Source organism: Cololabis saira, chromosome 1 (genome assembly GCF_033807715.1).
Source record: "Cololabis saira isolate AMF1-May2022 chromosome 1, fColSai1.1, whole genome shotgun sequence".
In the NCBI taxonomy this organism is placed as follows: domain Eukaryota; kingdom Metazoa; phylum Chordata; class Actinopteri; order Beloniformes; family Belonidae; genus Cololabis; species Cololabis saira.
In genome coordinates, this window is record NC_084587.1 from 57,584,017 (window position 1) to 57,601,516 (window position 17,500).

Here is a 17,500-nt window from a genome sequence, read left to right on the forward strand (position 1 = left end):
TAACAACAATCATAAATATTATAAACTTTATTTATAGAGCAAGAATGCAGCCCAAACTGCTTAAACAAAGCAATATCAGATGCAACAAAACAACAGTTAAAAACAACCCGTCCGCCCGTCCGTCCAAGTCGATCCGCCCCAGGTGTCCCCCCACGGAGCCCCGCCGCCGCCGGGCAGGCCGACCTCCGACGTCGGCTGCCGCTCTGGCGGCGGTGTATTCCTCCGGAACGCACGGTGTTTCTCAAACCCCTTTCATCCACGCTGCGGAGCTCGCGGTTGAACCCCCAGCTCCAGCGGACCCACACCCACCCAGAAAACGGTGCGTCGAGGCGGGGTGGGGTCCGGCCGCTCCCGAGGTTCCCCGCACGGGGGCTGCCGAGACGTCGGCACGCCCAGCGGGGTCTGCCCAGCGCGTCGGCCGACATTTGATGCAAATAATAACTAGGATCACCACTGATTTAGTGAAAGGTGACCAAAATCTGCAGTTGAATTAAACATATGACAGTGAACGTCATAAACACATTGATTTCCACATGTTATGATAGCATAATATTTATGTATATGAAGCGACCGGTAACCATGGCAACATAAACGCGTTCACTGCCATCAACGCCAAACTCCATAAGCGGAACGGAGACAATTAAACAGACAACGGTACAAAATACTATACTGCTTATGGAAAACTCAGGTTGCCACAATTATTTACATCTCACAGCGTTTGCCGAGACTTCGGCGTAGTTTACACAACACATAAATACGCCAGAATCGGATTATGAGCCTGCCAAGTCGTCAATGTGTTGCGTGCAGGGCTTAATTTGAGGGGGAGCAAGCCGGAGCGCGCTCCGGTACACCTGTAACAAATAAATATATACTTTTTACGCACCGCTGCGCGCTCATATCAATTCCAAAAACACAATAAACAGCACACGGCATAATGGTAAAATGTATACAAGTAGTACATCTATGTGGCTTAAAAAGGACAGTTGGGTTGCTTAATGTGTCTCACACAGCGCATCTGTGTGTGTGTGTGTGTGTGTGTGTGTGCTGTTTTATGTTTCTTCGTTCCATGCGTAAAAGCCAAAAGCGCACTGGAGATGGGCAATCTCCAGCTGTGTGTGTGTGTGTGTGTGTGTGTGTGTGTGTGTGTGTGTGTGTGTGTGTGTGTGTGTGTGTGTGTGTGTGTGTGTGTGTGTGTGTGTGTGTGTGTGTGTGTGTGTGTGTGTGTGTGTGTGTGTGTGTGTTGCGCTTTTTTTTTTCTCTCGCACCGGAGCCACTGCGCTCCGGGACCTCCCACTTTACAAATTAAGCACTGGTTGCGTGAATGCAGCGAGGAGATGATGCTTGGACGTAAAATTGAATAAGTGTCACGCCACTTACTATTCGGCTTATAAACGGTAGCGTTTCAATACAGATGAATCAATATTTCACTCAAACTGTCCCCTGAGGTGTCAAACTGTCATGGCCGCCGTACAGACGTGTCTCGCTCAATGATGATTGGCGATCACTGCTGCTCAACAGCGCTCAATGATTGGCGGGTTGAGCGCTCTCTCTGCTGAACAGAGCTCAACCATTGGTGGGCATAGGGACTTGGCTGGGAGATCGCCTGGGAACAGCAGGTGCTGTAAGCTTTTTCAACCAGCAGAGAACGCTCTCGCTTAATCTACCCACACATATTTCAACGTGGTAACAGCGACAGCTCACGTCCTAAAGTGTTTTGCACATGGTTAAGGCACTTCAACTCCAATAAATAAGCGCTTCTAAATTATTATCACCAACAAATCAATGACTTATATTATATGACTTATCTTCAACTCCATATAAGAGGTATTTCAAGCTGCAGCTTCAGCTTACGGCCATACCAGCCTGGATGCGCCCGATCTCGTCTGATCTTTCGGAAGCTAAGCAGGGTCGGGCCTGGTTAGTACTTGGATGGGAGACCGCCTGGGAATACCAGGTGCTGTAAGCTTTTTCAACCAGCAGAGAACGCTCTCGCTTATTCTACCCACACATATTTCAACGTGGTAACAGCGACAGCTCACGTCCTAAAGTGTTTTGCACATGGTTAAGGCACTTTAACTCCAACAAATAAGCGCTTCTAAATTATTATCAACAACAAATCAATGACTTATATTATATGACTTATCTTCAACTCCATATAAGAGGTATTTCAAGCTGCAGCTTCAGCTTACGGCCATACCAGCCTGGATGCGCCCGATCTCGTCTTATCTCGGAAGCTAAGCAGGGTCGGGCCTGGTTAGTACTTGGATGGGAGACCGCCTGGGAGTACCAGGTGCCGTAAGCTTTTTCAACCAGCAGAGAACGCTCTCGCTTAATCTACCCACACATATTTCAACGTGGTAACAGCGACAGCTCACGTCCTAAAGTGTTTTGCACATGGTTAAGGCACTTTAACTCCAACAAATAAAACCAACAAATCAATGACTTATATTCTATGACTTATCTTCAACTCCATATAAGAGGTATTTCAAGCTGCAGCTTCTGCTTACGGCCATACCAGCCTGGATGCGCCCGATCTCGTCTGATCTCGGAAGCTAAGCAGGGTCGGGCCTGGTTAGTACTTGGATGGGAGACCGCCTGGGAATAGCAGCTGCTGTAAGCTTTTTCAACCAGCAGAGAACGCTCTCGCTTAATCTACCCACACATATTTCAACGTGGTAACAGCGACAGCTCACGTCCTAAAGTGTTTTGCACATGGTTAAGGCACTTCAACTCCAATAAATAAGCGCTTCTAAATTATTATCACCAACAAATCAATGACTTATATTATATGACTTATCTTCAACTCCATATAAGAGGTATTTCAAGCTGCAGCTTCAGCTTACGGCCATACCAGCCTGGATGCGCCCGATCTCGTCTGATCTTTCGGAAGCTAAGCAGGGTCGGGCCTGGTTAGTACTTGGATGGGAGACCGCCTGGGAATACCAGGTGCTGTAAGCTTTTTCAACCAGCAGAGAACGCTCTCGCTTAATCTACCCACACATATTTCAACGTGGTAACAGCGACAGCTCACGTCCTAAAGTGTTTTGCACATGGTTAAGGCACTTTAACTCCAACAAATAAAACCAACAAATCAATGACTAATATTCTATGACTTATCTTCAACTCCATATAAGAGGTATTTCAAGCTGCAGCTTCTGCTTACGGCCATACCAGCCTGGATGCGCCCGATCTCGTCTGATCTCGGAAGCTAAGCAGGGTCGGGCCTGGTTAGTACTTGGATGGGAGACCGCCTGGGAGTACCAGGTGCTGTAAGCTTTTTCAACCAGCAGAGAACGCTCTCGCTTAATCTACCCACACATATTTCAACGTGGTAACAGCGACAGCTCACGTCCTAAAGTGTTTTGCACATGGTTAAGGCACTTTAACTCCAACAAATAAAACCAACAAATCTATGGCTTATATTCTATGACTTATCTTCAACTCCATATAAGAGGTATTTCAAGCTGCAGCTTCTGCTTACGGCCATACCAGCCTGGATGCGCCCGACCTCATCTGATCTCGGAAGCTAAGCAGGGTCGGGCCTGGTTAGTACTTGGATTGCACTCTTGCGTGCTTGCTGATTGGGTAACGTACTGCGTCACGCATCGCGTCACTTCCTGGTGTTGCGGTCCGTTGCTGCTGCACGGCGTGCGGGCACAGATCTCTCCCGACTTTTTTGTCTTAAACTTAGACTGTTTTCTGGTAAAATAGCACTATATCTGGTACATTACTGTCTTTATTTCAACACTCGCTCATTTTCTCTTCCGTAACTTTCACTGTCACCAATCACCAATACATTTTCTGTCCGTTAGCCTCCGTTAGCATCTTAGCATGGGCTCTCCGTCTCCCACCGTTTCACCTCTTTGCTGCTCAGTGTGTGAAATGTTTAGTTATTCCTCTGCCTCCTTTAGTGAAGACGGTAAGTGCTTAAAATGTAGTTTATTTACAGGGCTGGAGGCGAGGCTCAGTCAGTTAGAGGTCCGGTTCTGCCAATTTGACCATAGTCCGATAGCCTCCTCAGCTAACCAGGCTAAGCTAGCGGCGGACCGGCCCATAGCAGCTGAGGCTAGCCGCTCCCCTGCAGCTCCCGAGCAGCCGGCCAGTCAGGACCGGTGGGTGACGGTTCGGGGGAAGCGTAGTAAAGGGCTCACGGAACACCACCACCCGCTTCACGTGTCTAACCGTCTCAGCGACACACCCGTTGAGAAGCCGACCCTGGTGATTGGCGACTCCATAGTCAGACATGTGAAGCCGACTCCAGAGACCATAGTTAGGTGTATCCCGGGGGCCAGAGCGGGCGACATAGAAGCAAATTTGAAGCTACTGGCAAAGGGTAATCGTAAATATGGTAAAGTTATCATCCATGTCGGAGCTAACGACTCCCGTCTTCGCCAGTCGGAAGTAACCAGAATGAATATTGTCTCGGTGTGTAACTTCGCTAAATCCATGTCGGACTCCGTAGGTTTCTCTGGCCCCCTCCCCAATTTGACCAGTGATGACATGTTTAGTCGCATGCTCTCGCTCCGTCGCTGGTTGTATCGGTGGTGTTCAGAAAACGACGTGGCCTTTATTGACAATTGGGAAACGTTCTGGGGAAAGCCCGGTCTGATTAGAAGAGACGGCATTCATCCCACCCGGGATGGTGCTGCTCTTGTCTCTAGTAATTTGGCCTGTTTCATTAGACCCTCTCCCTGACATCGCAGGGTCCAGGCCAGGATGCAGAGCTGTAGTTTAACACACTTCTCTGCTGCTTCTCGAGGACCAACGCCTGCCAACAAAACTATAAGATTACATGATGTAACTGGTAACTCTAACCAGGTGCCTAGCAAAATCGAAGTAGTTGCAGTTCCCCGCCCTCCACTAGTTCACCAGGTGCGGCGTTATAGAGGCGTTAACCAAAATAATCTTGTAAAAATTAAAACCAATGCACATTTGGTACCAATAAGAGACCGAAAAATTAGATGCGGACTACTAAATATACGATCATTAAGCTCCAAGTCTCTGTTAGTAAACGATATAATCACAGAGAGCAGGAGTGATGTTTTCTGCTTAACAGAAACATGGTTACAGGATGAAGAGTATGTTAGTTTGAATGAATCAACTCCGCCCGGCTACTTTAATCATCACATTCCTAGAAACACGGGCCGGGGCGGAGGAGTCGCAGCAATTTATAACTCCAGTCTCCAAACAAAAATTGAACCTAAGTGCAATCATAATACGTTTGAAAGCCTCACGCTTAGTCTGAAATTTCCGAGCTGGAAATCAGAGAAGCCAGTTGTGTTAGTGGTAGTGTATCGGCCCCCTGCTGGCGCTTATCTAGAGTTTTTGTCTGAATTTTCAGATTTCCTTTCTGGATTATTGATCAGTACAGATAAATTCATCATAGTGGGTGATTTTAATATTCATATGGATGTTGAAAGCGATAATCTTAAATTAGCTTTCAATTCTCTTCTAGAATCAATGGGTATCTCACAAAAAGTGGACGGGCCGACGCATTGTTTTGGTCATACTCTCGATCTCGTTCTCACCTACGGTGTTGAAACTGATGGTCTGTTGGTGTCACCTGTTAACTCCCTTTTATCCGACCATTATTTAATAACGTTGGAATTGAATGTTGTTGATGTTGAAGTGCAGGGCAGGAGGTATTATTTTAGCAGATGTTTGTCTGATGAAGCTATTGCTAAATTTAAGGAGACCGTTGCTCGTCTTGCGACAGTGGAAAATAGTGAAGCCTCTACTGAAGCAATAGAGGCCAGTGACCTGGGTTCTACCTCTGATGTTGATTTTCTTGTTAGTAACACTGCTGATCTGTTGCACTCAGCTTTAGATGAAGTTGCTCCTTTGAAAAGGAGGGTTTCTAGCCACAGGAGCTTAACTCCCTGGTACAATTCAGATATTCGCATGTTGAAACAAAGCGTGCGTAAAATGGAAAGGAAGTGGTACTCTTGTAGGTCTGTAGACTCTTATCGTGAATGGAAAGATATTCTAATAGTATATAAAAAAGCCATTCGCAAAGCAAGAACAGCTTATTATTCAACGTTGATAGAGGATAACAAAAGTAACCCACGTTTTCTGTTCAGCACTGTAGCCAGGCTGACAAAGAGTCACAGCTCTGTGGAGCCGTGTATTCCTGCAGCTCTCAGTAGTGAGGACTTTATGAGCTTCTTTAACAGTAAAATCACGAGAATTAGAGAAGAAATCAACCAGCCGGTTGTGGGCGTTTCTTCAGCTTTAGCGACTTCCCTAGGCTCTGACTTGTCTCTAGACTGTTTTGATCCTATAGACCTCCCTGAGCTGACCTCACTCGTTAATAGAGCTAAGTCTACCACATGTATGTTAGACCCCATCCCGACTCGACTATTCAAAAATGTTTTTTCTCTTATTGGTGTGACAATACTGGACCAAATCAACCTATCCCTAAGCTTAGGATATGTACCACAGGTTTTCAAAGTGGCAGTAATTAAACCTTTACTTAAAAAACCTTCCCTTGACCCAGACACCTTAGCTAATTATAGGCCAATTTCTAACCTTCCATTTGTATCTAAAATTCTGGAAAAGGCAGTTTCAAGCCAGTTATGTGACTATTTGTATAGAAATGATCTGTTTGAAGTCTTTCAGTCAGGGTTCAGAATGCATCATAGCACAGAGACAGCACTGGTTCGAGTAACGAATGACCTTCTTATGGCCTCAGATAAGGGATTAGTGTCCATATTGGTTTTACTGGACCTCAGTGCTGCTTTTGACACTGTTGATCATGGCATTTTACTGCACAGGTTAGAGCATGTTGTTGGGATTAAAGGGACAGCTCTACGTTGGTTTAAATCATATCTATCTGACAGGTTCCAGTTTGTTCATGTACATGAGGTTTCTTCAGAACAGTCAAGGGTCTGTTATGGTGTTCCGCAGGGTTCAGTGCTAGGGCCAGTCTTGTTCAGTAATCACGGCATACACTTTCATTGTTATGCTGATGATACGCAGCTCTACTTGTCTATGAAGCCGGATGAAACAGAACCGTTAGTTAAACTTCAGGCATGTCTTAGGGACATCAAGGACTGGATGTCCAGAAATTTCTTGCTTCTAAATTCAGATAAAACAGAGGTTATCATTCTTGGTCCAGAGCATCTTAGGAAGGGATTAGATGGTGTTGCGATGGCTTCCAGTGCAACTGTGAGAAACCTTGGTGTTGTTTTCGATCAGGATTTGTCGTTTAAACCATATGTTAATCAGGTTTGTAAAATAGCGTTTTTCCATCTCCGTAATATTGCAAAAATTAGGAAAATCCTCTCGCAGAGGGATGCAGAGAAACTAGTTCATGCGTTTGTATCTTCTAGACTGGATTACTGTAATGTGTTGTTAGCAGGATGTCCAAGTAATTTGCTGAATAGGCTCCAGCTGATCCAAAATGCAGCAGCACGAGTACTGACAGGAATTAGCAGGAGAGACCACGTCTCTCCAGTGTTAGCTAGACCCTCCAGAAAAACGCGGGCAAAAATCCTTTATTCCGCGGGCAGAAATCCTTTATTCCGCGGGCAGAAATCCTTTATTCCGCGGGCAAAAATCCTTTATTCCGCGGGCTAAAATCCTTGATTTTGCGGGCTAAAATAATTGATTATGCGATTAAATGTGCGGGTTTTTTATGTGCTTTTATGCGGTGAAATTGCGGAATATGCTGGAAGTTGCGGATTCGGCGCTGAGCTTTTCCCTCTTAAATTCAGCGGGCTGTCTCGTCTGATCTGAGGTCGTAGAGAAAAAAAAAAGGAGAGCGCAGGGGGAGAGGAGAGGGGCGGGGGCGGCCCGGAGGCCGGCCGTCTCTCTCCCTCGAGCCCGCGGCTCAGTGCTCGGGTGATTGCCGGGCGCACCGGCGCGACGAGGGGGACGAGACAGAGCTCCGTCACCCATGGATGTATAACGCCGTCACCCCACGCGTCCGCCGCCAAGATCCCCCAGTGGATGGGAGCGTGCGGGCGCCTACGCCGGCCCTCGCGAGCGCAGTGGTGCGCGGTCAGCGCGGAGACCTGAGTCCACCGGCAGCCGCGCCCACCGCGCAAGCGGGGGCACTCTCTTTACCTCTCACCCCCGCGGGTGAGAGCTGCTGTTTGGGGGGTGGCGGTGAGGGGTGCGGAGGTCCCCGGGCGGGTCCCGCACGTCGCGACCGGGCGTCCCGACCTGTCACTCACAACACTCCCCCCTTTTTCCAAACTTTATGCGGCGATGATGCGGTGAAATCAAGCGAGCCCCGCATAATTCGCATATTCAGCGCGGACATATGCAATATTAACCCCAGTAAAAGTGATTTTTCTGCACCAGACATTGAAATCCACGGAAGGTCTGTAAATCCGCGGACAGCCGTGAAATCCGCGAAAAATTCCGCGATCACGGAATCGCGGATTCCTGGAGGGTCTAGTTAGCGTCGCTCCATTGGCTACCTGTAAAATTCAGAATTCAATTTAAAATTTTATTACTTGCATATAAAGCCCAAAACGGCTTAGCTCCGCAGTATTTACAAGATTTGATAGTGCCTTATGTTCCTGGCCGAGCTCTCCGCTCCCAGGGTGCAGGTTTACTCGTAGTTCCTAGAGTATCTAAATGTAGATTTGGAGGGCGGGCGTTCTGCTATCAGGCACCATTACTTTGGAACCAACTTCCAATCTGGGTTAAGGAGGCTGACACCACCTCCACCTTTAAAACTAAACTTAAAACCTTTCTGTTTAGTAAAGCTTATAGTTAGTGTTAAGTAAACCTCTAGCTGGTGTTGGTAAATCTCTAGGTAGTGTAAACTTTAGTGTGTTAGAGTCAGTAGTCATTGTCGCAGCTATAGAACAAAACTATAATAGTTAGTCTCAAATATAGCTTCGCGGTAGATATGCTGCTATAGGCTTATGCTGCAGGGGGGCACCGACATGATCCGCTGGGCGGTGCCTCTCACCCTTCTTCTCCTCTCCTTTTCCCTGCCTCTCTTCTCCATTACCATTTTTATTTATTATAAATATCTCATAGCTATCATTTTTGTCCATTGTTCCTGTAGTTTCTTGTGCCGGCCCCCCTTTTTTCTCTTTTGTGCATGTTTGCAGGCTGGAGCCTCGGGAGCTGCGTTCTGGCCTGTGTTCCCTGCCCTCCCCCCCCTCTGGTCATCCCATTGCTTCTTCCACCTGCCTACGTGGATGTCTGCTGTTGCTGCTTCCGCCTGCCTGCGCACCCCCCCCCCCCCCCCCCCACCCCCCCCCCCCCGCTGCGTCATCCAGCTGATGCTCCACATGGATCTGTTGTGTGCTGCTGACGCCCCCCCCCCCATCTGGTCATCCCGCTGCTGCTTCCACATGACTGTTGTGTGCTGGCTGACGCCCCCCCCCCCCCCCTTACCTCTGGTCATCCCGCTGCTGCTTCCACCTGCCTGCTGTGTGCTGTCGACGTCCCTGACTCCCCCAGTCTGGCCTTCGGCAGGAGGGTCCCCCCTTATGAGCCTGGTCCTGCTCAAGGTTTCTCTTCCCTCCTAAAGGGGAGTTTTTTCCTTGCCACTGTTTGGCTTAAGGCTTTTCTCCCACTAAGGGAGTTTTTACCTGCCATATGTTTATATAATAATTGCTCGGGGGTTTATGTTTATGTTTAGTGTTTATGTTTAGGTTCATGTTCTGGATCTCTGGAAAGCGTCTAGAGACAACATCTGTTGTATTAGGACGCTATATAAATAAAATTGAATTGAATTGAATGGGAGACCGCCTGGGAATACCAGGTGCTGTAAGCTTTTTCAACCAGCAGAGAGAGCACTCGCTTAATCTACCCACACATATTTCAACGTCTAGGAAGACAGCGACAGCTCACGTCCTAGAGTGTTTTTGCACATGGTTAAGGCACTTTAAACTCCAACAAATAAAACCAACAAATCAATGACTTATATTCTATGACCTTATCTTCCAAACTCCATATAAGAGGGTATTTCAAGCTGCAGCTTCTGCTTACGGCCATACCAGCCTGGATGCGCCCGATCTCGTCTGATCTCGGAAGCTAAGCAGGGGTCGGGCCTGGTTAGTACTTGGATGGGAGACCACCTGGGAATACCAGGTGCTGTAACCTTTTTCAACCAGCAGAGAGCGCTCTCGGCTTAATCTACCCACACAAATGTCAACGTGGTAACAGTGACTGCTCACGTCCTAAAGTGTTTTTGCACATGGTTAAGGCACTTTACTCCAACAAATAAAACCAACAAATCAATGACTTATATTCTATGACTTATCTTCAACTCCATATAAGAGGGTATTTCAAGCTGCACCTTCTGCTTACGGCCATACCAGCCTGGATGCGCCCGATCTCGTCTGATCTCGGAAGCTAAGCAGGGTCGGCCTGGTTAGTACTGGATGGGAGACCGCCTGGGAATAGCAGGTGCTGTAAGCTTTTTCAACCAGCAGAGAACTCTCTCGCTTAATCTACCCACACATATTTCAACGTAGGTAACAGCGACAGCTCACGTCCTAAAGTGTTTTGCACATGGTTAAGGCACTTTAACTCCAACAAATAAAACCAACAAATAAATGACTTATATTCTATGACCTATCTTCAACTCCATATAAAGAGGTATTTCAAGCTGCAGCTTCTGCTTACGGCCATACCAGCCTGGATGCGCCCGATCTCGTCTGATCTCGGAAGCTAAGCAGGGTCGGGCCTGGTTAGTACTTGGATGGGAGACCGCCTGGGAATACCAGGTGCTGTAAGCTTTTCAAACCAGCAGAGAGCGCTGTCGCTTAATCTACCCACACAAATTTCAACGTGGTAACAGCGACAGCTCACGTCCTAAAGTGTTTTGCACATGGTTAAGGCACTTTAACTCCAACAAATAAGCGCTTCTAAATTATTATCACCAACAAATCAATGACTTATATTATATGACTTATCTTCAACTCCATACAAGAGGTATTTCAAGCTGCAGCTTCTGCTTACGGCCATACCAGCCTGGATGCGCCCGATCTCGTCTGATCTCGGAAGCTAAGCAGGGTCGGGCCTGGTTAGTACTTGGATGGGAGACTGCCTGGGAATAGCAGGTGCTGTAAGCTTTTTCAACCAGCAGAGAACGCTCTCGCTTAATCTACCCACACATATTTCAACGTGGTAACAGCGACAGCTCACGTCCTAAAGTGTTTTGCACATGGTTAAGGCACTTTAACTCCAACAAATAAAACCAACAAATCAATGACTTATATTCTATGACTTATCTTCAACTCCATATAAGAAGTATTTCAAGCTGCAGCTTCTGCTTACGGCCATACCAGCCTGGATGCGCCCGATCTCGTCTGATCTCGGAAGCTAAGCAGGGTCGGGCCTGGTTAGTACTTGGATGGGGGACCGCCTGGGAATACCAGGTGCTGTAAGCTTTTTCAACCAGCAGAGAACGCTCTCGCTTAATCTACCCACACATATTTCAACGTGGTAACAGCGACAGCTCACGTCCTAAAGTGTTTTGCACATGGTTAAGGCACTTTAACTCCAACAAATAAGCGCTTCTAAATTATTATCAACAACAAATCAATGACTTGTATTATATGACTTATCTTCAACTCCATATAAGAAGTATTTCAAGCGGCAGATTCAGCTTACGGCCATACCAGCCTGGATGCGCCCGATCTCGTCTGATATCGGAATCTAAGCAGGGTCGGGCCTGGTTAGTACTTGGATGGGAGACCGCCTGGGAATACCAGGTGCTGTAAGCTTTTTCAACCAGCAGAGAACACTCTCGCTTAATCTACCCACACATATTTCAACGTGGTAACAGCGACAGCTCACGTCCTAAAGTTTTTTGCACATGGTTAAGGCACTTTAACTCCAACAAATAAAACCAACAAATCAATTACTTATATTCTATGACTTATCTTGAACTCCATATAAGAGGTATTTCAAGCTGGAGCTTCTGCTTATGGCCATACCAGCCTGGATGTGCCCGATCTCGTCTGATCTCGGAAGCTAAGCAGGGTTGGGCCTGGTTAGTACTTGGATGGGAGACCGCCTGGGAATACCAGGTGCTGTAAGCTTTTTCAACCAGCAGAGAACTCTCTCGCTTAATCTACCCACACATATTTCAACGTGGTAACAGCGACAGCTCACGTCCTAAATTGTTTTGCACATGGTTAAGGCACTTTAACTCCAACAAATAAGCGCTTCTAAATTATTATCACCAACAAATCAATGACTTGTATTATATGACTTATCTTCAACTCCATATAAGAAGTATTTCAAGCTGCAGCTTCAGCTTACGGCCATACCAGCCTGGATGCGCCCGATCTCGTCTGATCTCGGAAGCTAAGCAGGGTCGGGCCTGGTTAGTACTTGGATGGGAGACCGCCTGGGAATACCAGGTGCTGTAAGCTTTTTCAACCAGCAGAGAGCGCTCTCGCTTAATCTACCCACAAATATTTCAACGTGGTAACAGCGACAGCTCACGTCCTAAAGTGTTTTGCACATGGTTAAGGCACTTTAACTCCAACAAATAAAACCAACAAATCAATGACTTATATTCTATGACTTATCTTCAACTCCATATCAGAGGTATTTCAAGCTGCAGCTTCTGCTTACGGCCATACCAGCCTGGATGTGCCCGATCTCGTCTGATCTCGGAAGCTAAGCAGGGTCGGGCCTGGTTAGTACTTGGATGGGAGACCGCCTGGGAATACCAGGTGCTGTAAGCTATTTCAACCAGCAGAGAACGCTCTCGCTTAATCTACCCACACATATTTCAACGTGGTAACAGCGACAGCTCACGTCCTAAAGTGTTTTGCACATGGTTAAGGCACTTTAACTCCAACAAATAAAACCAACAAATCAATGACTTATATTCTATGACTTATCTTCAACTCCATATAAGAGGTATTTCAAGCAGGAGCTTCTGCTTACGGCCATACCAGCCTGGATGCGCACAATCTCGTCTGATCTCGGAAGCTAAGCAGGGTCGGGCCTGGTTAGTACTTGGATGGGAGACCGCCTGGGAATACCAGGTGCTGTAAGCATTTTCAACCAGCAGAGAGCGCTCTCGCTTAATCTACCCACACATATTTCAACGTGGTAACAGCGACAGCTCACGTCCTAAAGTGTTTTGCACATGGTTAAGGCACTTTAACTCCAACAAATAAGCGCTTCTAAATTATTATCAACAACAAATCAATGACTTGTATTATATGACTTATCTTCAACTCCATATAAGAAGTACTTCAAGCGGCAGATTCAGCTTACGGCCATACCAGCCTGGATGCGCCCGATCTCGTCTGATATCGGAATCTAAGCAGGGTCGGGCCTGGTTAGTACTTGGATGGGAGACCGCCTGGGAATACCAGGTGCTGTAAGCTTTTTCAACCAGCAGAGAACACTCTCGCTTAATCTACCCACACATATTTCAACGTGGTAACAGCGACAGCTCACGTCCTAAAGTGTTTTGCACATGGTTAAGGCACTTTAACTCCTACAAATAAAACCAACAAATCAATGACTATATTCTATGACTTATCTTCAACTCCATATAAGAGGTATTTCAAGCTGCAGCTTCTGCTTACGGCCATACCAGCCTGGCCACGCCCTCTGACTTCCTGTTTGTGCAGGAAGAGTGACGTGGCAGTTTGGTTCATGGTGGATGAAGGAGAGACAAAGTTCAGATTGGAAAACAAACGAAAAAGGCTCAGAGAAGTGGAGAACAACAACACCTCCCCCGGCAGCAGTTGCTGCAGGGGGGCTACTCCAAGGGAGTATAAAAAAACTAAAACGGATTACTCGGTGATGAAGGTGGATAACGGACTGGACATGAGCTCAGCTATGACGGACAAAATGGAGTCGGAGGGGATCCCAAGGCAAAAGATGGCCCGCGCAATGGTCGGAGCCGGAGAGAAAGAGAAGAGAGCGGGAGAGGGGCCCGAGGCAGAGAAAGTGGAGAAGAGGAGGACGGGAGGACAACACAGCGGAGCGGTGTGGAAGGGGGCAGAGGAGGAGACGGCAGCAAGGGTGGCGGAGCCGAGAGCTGCAAAAGAATGTTGGGATCAAGCGGAAGACCAGAAAAAACTTGTAGTAAATGTGGAGATAGAGGGAGATGATGCCATCTCCCTCATGGAACTCTTGAAAGCTGTGAGTGTTACATGCGGTCGTGTCGTTGGCTGCCGAGTAAAGGCGGACAGAAAGTGGGAACTAACAATGGGCAACCCGCACGGGAAAAACAGACTGTTAGATGGTTTCAAGATAAGAGATTCGCGAGTGATCGCCTCTGAAATAATGAAGGACACGAGAGTGGTCTCATTTTTAAGTCTTCCTATTTATATCACTGATGAGCAGATTTTCACAAAGCTGGCACATTGGGGAGTAGAGCCGGTCTCACCAATCAAGAAGAGAAAATGGCCTGGCACGGACATATTCGACGGCACCAGGTTCCTGAAAGTCAGGTTCCCAGAGTCGGTGGCGGCTCTGCCGTATAGCACGAAATTTGACACGCTCGAGGGTCCGGAGTATTTCAGGATCATCCATAACAACCAAATGAGGGTGTGCAGACTGTGCCTACAGCAGGGGCACATTCTGCGGGAATGTCCTGAGTTCCTGTGTTACAAATGTAACAAACAAGGACACTATGCAAGAGAATGTGCACGCATGACGGAACGAACCGGCGGAGAGCAGGAGGAGAAGGAGGAGAAGGAGGAGACGGAGGAGTTGGTGGAGGAGAGCGAGGCAGAAAAGAAGGAGGCGGCGGAGGAAGAGGAGGAGGAGGAAGACGGAGAAGGAGAGGTTGAGAGCCTGGTGGGGGACATGGAGGAGGAAGCGGTGGAGGAATCGATGGAGGAAGCAGGGAGTGACGAGGGAGGAGATGTCGCAGAGGATGCAAAGGAGGGGAGCAGTGGAGATGAGGAGGAACGAGGCGGACAAGATTGGGGTGAAGGACAAAGCAGCGGGGGGTCGCTTCCTTGTGCGCAGCAGAGAGTCACCAGGCGGGGTGGTGAGAATCCTGCTGAGACGGAGGACGTGGAGACCGGAAACGGAGCGAGGGGGATATCGAGGAAAAGATCAGGTACGAGAAAAGGGCGAGCACAGAAGAAACGTATGCACAATGAGGAAACTTCTAATATCCAGCGGTGAGGGTCCGTTTCTCCTCCTTATCATGGTCTTAATGCCAATAACAGTGGCATCCATTAATGCAAACGGGCTGAGAGACAAGACGAAGTTCGAAAGCATGATAAGATTAAGTAAGGCGGATGTAATATGCTTACAAGAAACTCATTGGGATGCAGTAACGGAGCGAGACATGATAAAGCTGTGGGATGGGGAATGCTTCTCTAGCCATGGAACTAACATTGCAAGGGGAGTGGCGATTTTGTGTAAAAGGGACAGTGGAATTAAGGCCACGATGAGGGCTAAAGATGGAGAAGGAAGATGGATTAATATAGATTGTGTAGCTCAGGATGTGAATTATAATATTTTAAATGTCTATGCACCGAATACAGAAGGCGATCGCACAGCCTTCTTTAGGAAATTTTATAAAATAGCCGAAAAGTGTGATGTTATAATAGGAGATTTTAATGTGAAATTGTGTCATCTGGATATAAACGAAAGTTGTGTCTGGAGACAAGATGCCTCAAGAAAGGTTCTAAATGACTTTATGATGGTTAACAACTGGTGCGACGTATGGAGAGTGAAAAATCCTGATAAGAGGCAATATTCAAGGGCGCAAGTGGTTCAAGGGGTTCTAAAACGAACCAGAATTGATTTGTGCTTAACGAAGACATCGCATATACGATTATTTAATAATGTGGATTATAAATGGATACACTTAAGCGATCACGCCATACTATCATTAGAAATGGGGGAACAGGAAGAGAAAAGGGGAGGGGGGACATGGCACTTAAATGCACATCTCTTGTACGATGTGAATTATAATAGAGCCATTAGGCAACTAATTTTGAGCGTAAGCTCACAACCGGGTTTTGAAAAGAATATAATACAAGGCTGGGAGGACTTGAAGACAAAAATAAAAGGGAAATCCATACAATATGCGAAAAGGTTTCGGGCGAGACAACAGAAGAAAGAAAGAATGCTAAGAGCAGAAATCGAAAAGGTTGAGAGACAGAAAGGCTCGGAGGGGAATAAGTTAATAAGATTGCATACCGAGTTAAAAGAGTTGGAGAGGTTGAAATGCGAAGGGGCTATATTAAGGAGCAAAGCGCAGTATGTGGTGGAAGGAGAAAAAAATACCGGCTTCTTCCTGAACTTGGAAAAAAGAAGGCAAAACAAATGCTACATAGCGGAAGTGATGAATGAAAAGGGAGAGACAACAGCTGACTTTGTAGAGATCTTAGAGACAGTCCAGAATTATTATACCCATCTTTTTGAAACAGAGGGGACAGATGATGGGATAACAGAGGAGATCCTGGCAAAATGTGAGATGAAGTTAGCTGAAGAAGACACACTCATGTGCGACCAGGAGATGAAGGAAGAGGATATTGATTTGGCAATAAAACAATTAGTACTAAATAAAAGTCCAGGTAGTGATGGACTAACAGCGAATTTTTATAAACAATTTAGTGATATATTGAAACCAATATTGTTAAATTTATACAGAACAATAGAATTAACACAATCCGTGCCGGCATCTATGGCAAGAGGGATCATAACGATCATATATAAGAAAGGGGATAAACGAAATCTAGCCAATTATAGGCCTATAACACTACTAAACACGGATTACAAAATATTGATGAAAGTACTAGCAAACAGAATAAAACAGGTCGTGCACACTATCGTAGAGCCCTCTCAGGCTTATAGTGTGCCGGGAAGGGAAGTTTCAGATATTTTGAATACTGTCAGAGACACAGTAGAATTTTTGAAAACTACCAGCAAAGAGGGCATTCTGGTCTCACTGGACTTCAACAAAGCCTTTGATAGAGTCGAACACAAATTTATGTTCAAAGTTTTGGAGAGGGTGGGATTTGGAGCGCGTTTTCTCGGGTGGATTAGGTTAATGTACGCCAACGCCACTGGCAGTGTGAAGTGTAACGGGGTGGTTACCGATCCTTTTCCGCTTCGAAGGTCGGTGAGACAGGGATGTCCACTGTCCTCAATTTTGTATACAATAATCGTGGAAACACTGGGTGTCCTTATTAAAAAAGATTCAGAAATAAAAGGTATAGAATTACCTGGAGGGGAGATGTGCACCATACAACAGTTTGCTGATGATACCACGTTACTGATTAAAGACATAAATAGTGTACATAGAATAATAAACTTGGTAGAACGATATGGTAGAGCCTCAGGAGCTAAAATAAATCCAGATAAATCAGAAATCATGTTCATCAATATGAAGGGACCGCCGCAAAATGAATTACCGGTACAATTACAAGCAGAACATATCAAAATATTGGGTACATACATTGGGGTAAACAGTGAAACGGCCAGGGACATGACATGGACTAGTATAATTAAAAGGATAGAAGCAATTTTGTGCTATTGGCGAATGAGGAACCTGAAACTCAATGGGAAGGTGGTGGTATTAAAT

At 46.5% G+C, this 17,500-nt stretch overlaps 15 non-coding genes and 1 pseudogene across 15 annotated transcripts; all 16 read left to right on the top strand.

The window, feature by feature from the left end:
• The first annotated feature begins 1,845 nt into the window (after positions 1 to 1,845).
• Positions 1,846 to 1,966, top strand: LOC133454875 (5S ribosomal RNA). Its single transcript, XR_009783465.1, has one exon. It is a non-coding gene; the product is annotated as a 5S ribosomal RNA (ribosomal RNA).
• Positions 1,967 to 2,183: 217 nt separating this feature from the next.
• LOC133454850 (5S ribosomal RNA) lies at positions 2,184 to 2,302 on the top strand. Its single transcript, XR_009783461.1, has one exon. It is a non-coding gene; the product is annotated as a 5S ribosomal RNA (ribosomal RNA).
• A 199-nt stretch (positions 2,303 to 2,501) lies between these two features.
• LOC133454888 (5S ribosomal RNA) lies at positions 2,502 to 2,620 on the top strand. The gene has a single exon (XR_009783469.1). It is a non-coding gene; the product is annotated as a 5S ribosomal RNA (ribosomal RNA).
• Positions 2,621 to 2,837: 217 nt separating this feature from the next.
• LOC133454882 (5S ribosomal RNA) lies at positions 2,838 to 2,958 on the top strand. Its single transcript, XR_009783466.1, has one exon. It is a non-coding gene; the product is annotated as a 5S ribosomal RNA (ribosomal RNA).
• A 199-nt stretch (positions 2,959 to 3,157) lies between these two features.
• LOC133454678 (5S ribosomal RNA) lies at positions 3,158 to 3,276 on the top strand. The gene has a single exon (XR_009783413.1). It is a non-coding gene; the product is annotated as a 5S ribosomal RNA (ribosomal RNA).
• A 6,675-nt stretch (positions 3,277 to 9,951) lies between these two features.
• Positions 9,952 to 10,071, top strand: LOC133454894 (5S ribosomal RNA). The gene has a single exon (XR_009783470.1). It is a non-coding gene; the product is annotated as a 5S ribosomal RNA (ribosomal RNA).
• A 201-nt stretch (positions 10,072 to 10,272) lies between these two features.
• Positions 10,273 to 10,389, top strand: LOC133454516 (5S ribosomal RNA; annotated as a pseudogene).
• A 201-nt stretch (positions 10,390 to 10,590) lies between these two features.
• Positions 10,591 to 10,709, top strand: LOC133454897 (5S ribosomal RNA). Its single transcript, XR_009783471.1, has one exon. It is a non-coding gene; the product is annotated as a 5S ribosomal RNA (ribosomal RNA).
• Positions 10,710 to 10,926: 217 nt separating this feature from the next.
• Positions 10,927 to 11,045, top strand: LOC133454822 (5S ribosomal RNA). The gene has a single exon (XR_009783454.1). It is a non-coding gene; the product is annotated as a 5S ribosomal RNA (ribosomal RNA).
• Positions 11,046 to 11,244: 199 nt separating this feature from the next.
• LOC133454655 (5S ribosomal RNA) lies at positions 11,245 to 11,363 on the top strand. Its single transcript, XR_009783409.1, has one exon. It is a non-coding gene; the product is annotated as a 5S ribosomal RNA (ribosomal RNA).
• A 217-nt stretch (positions 11,364 to 11,580) lies between these two features.
• Positions 11,581 to 11,699, top strand: LOC133454864 (5S ribosomal RNA). Its single transcript, XR_009783463.1, has one exon. It is a non-coding gene; the product is annotated as a 5S ribosomal RNA (ribosomal RNA).
• A 199-nt stretch (positions 11,700 to 11,898) lies between these two features.
• Positions 11,899 to 12,017, top strand: LOC133454708 (5S ribosomal RNA). The gene has a single exon (XR_009783424.1). It is a non-coding gene; the product is annotated as a 5S ribosomal RNA (ribosomal RNA).
• A 217-nt stretch (positions 12,018 to 12,234) lies between these two features.
• On the top strand, positions 12,235 to 12,353 carry LOC133454522 (5S ribosomal RNA). Its single transcript, XR_009783380.1, has one exon. It is a non-coding gene; the product is annotated as a 5S ribosomal RNA (ribosomal RNA).
• Positions 12,354 to 12,552: 199 nt separating this feature from the next.
• Positions 12,553 to 12,671, top strand: LOC133454691 (5S ribosomal RNA). Its single transcript, XR_009783415.1, has one exon. It is a non-coding gene; the product is annotated as a 5S ribosomal RNA (ribosomal RNA).
• Positions 12,672 to 12,870: 199 nt separating this feature from the next.
• On the top strand, positions 12,871 to 12,989 carry LOC133454901 (5S ribosomal RNA). Its single transcript, XR_009783472.1, has one exon. It is a non-coding gene; the product is annotated as a 5S ribosomal RNA (ribosomal RNA).
• A 217-nt stretch (positions 12,990 to 13,206) lies between these two features.
• LOC133454870 (5S ribosomal RNA) lies at positions 13,207 to 13,325 on the top strand. The gene has a single exon (XR_009783464.1). It is a non-coding gene; the product is annotated as a 5S ribosomal RNA (ribosomal RNA).
• The last annotated feature ends 4,175 nt before the right edge of the window (positions 13,326 to 17,500 follow it).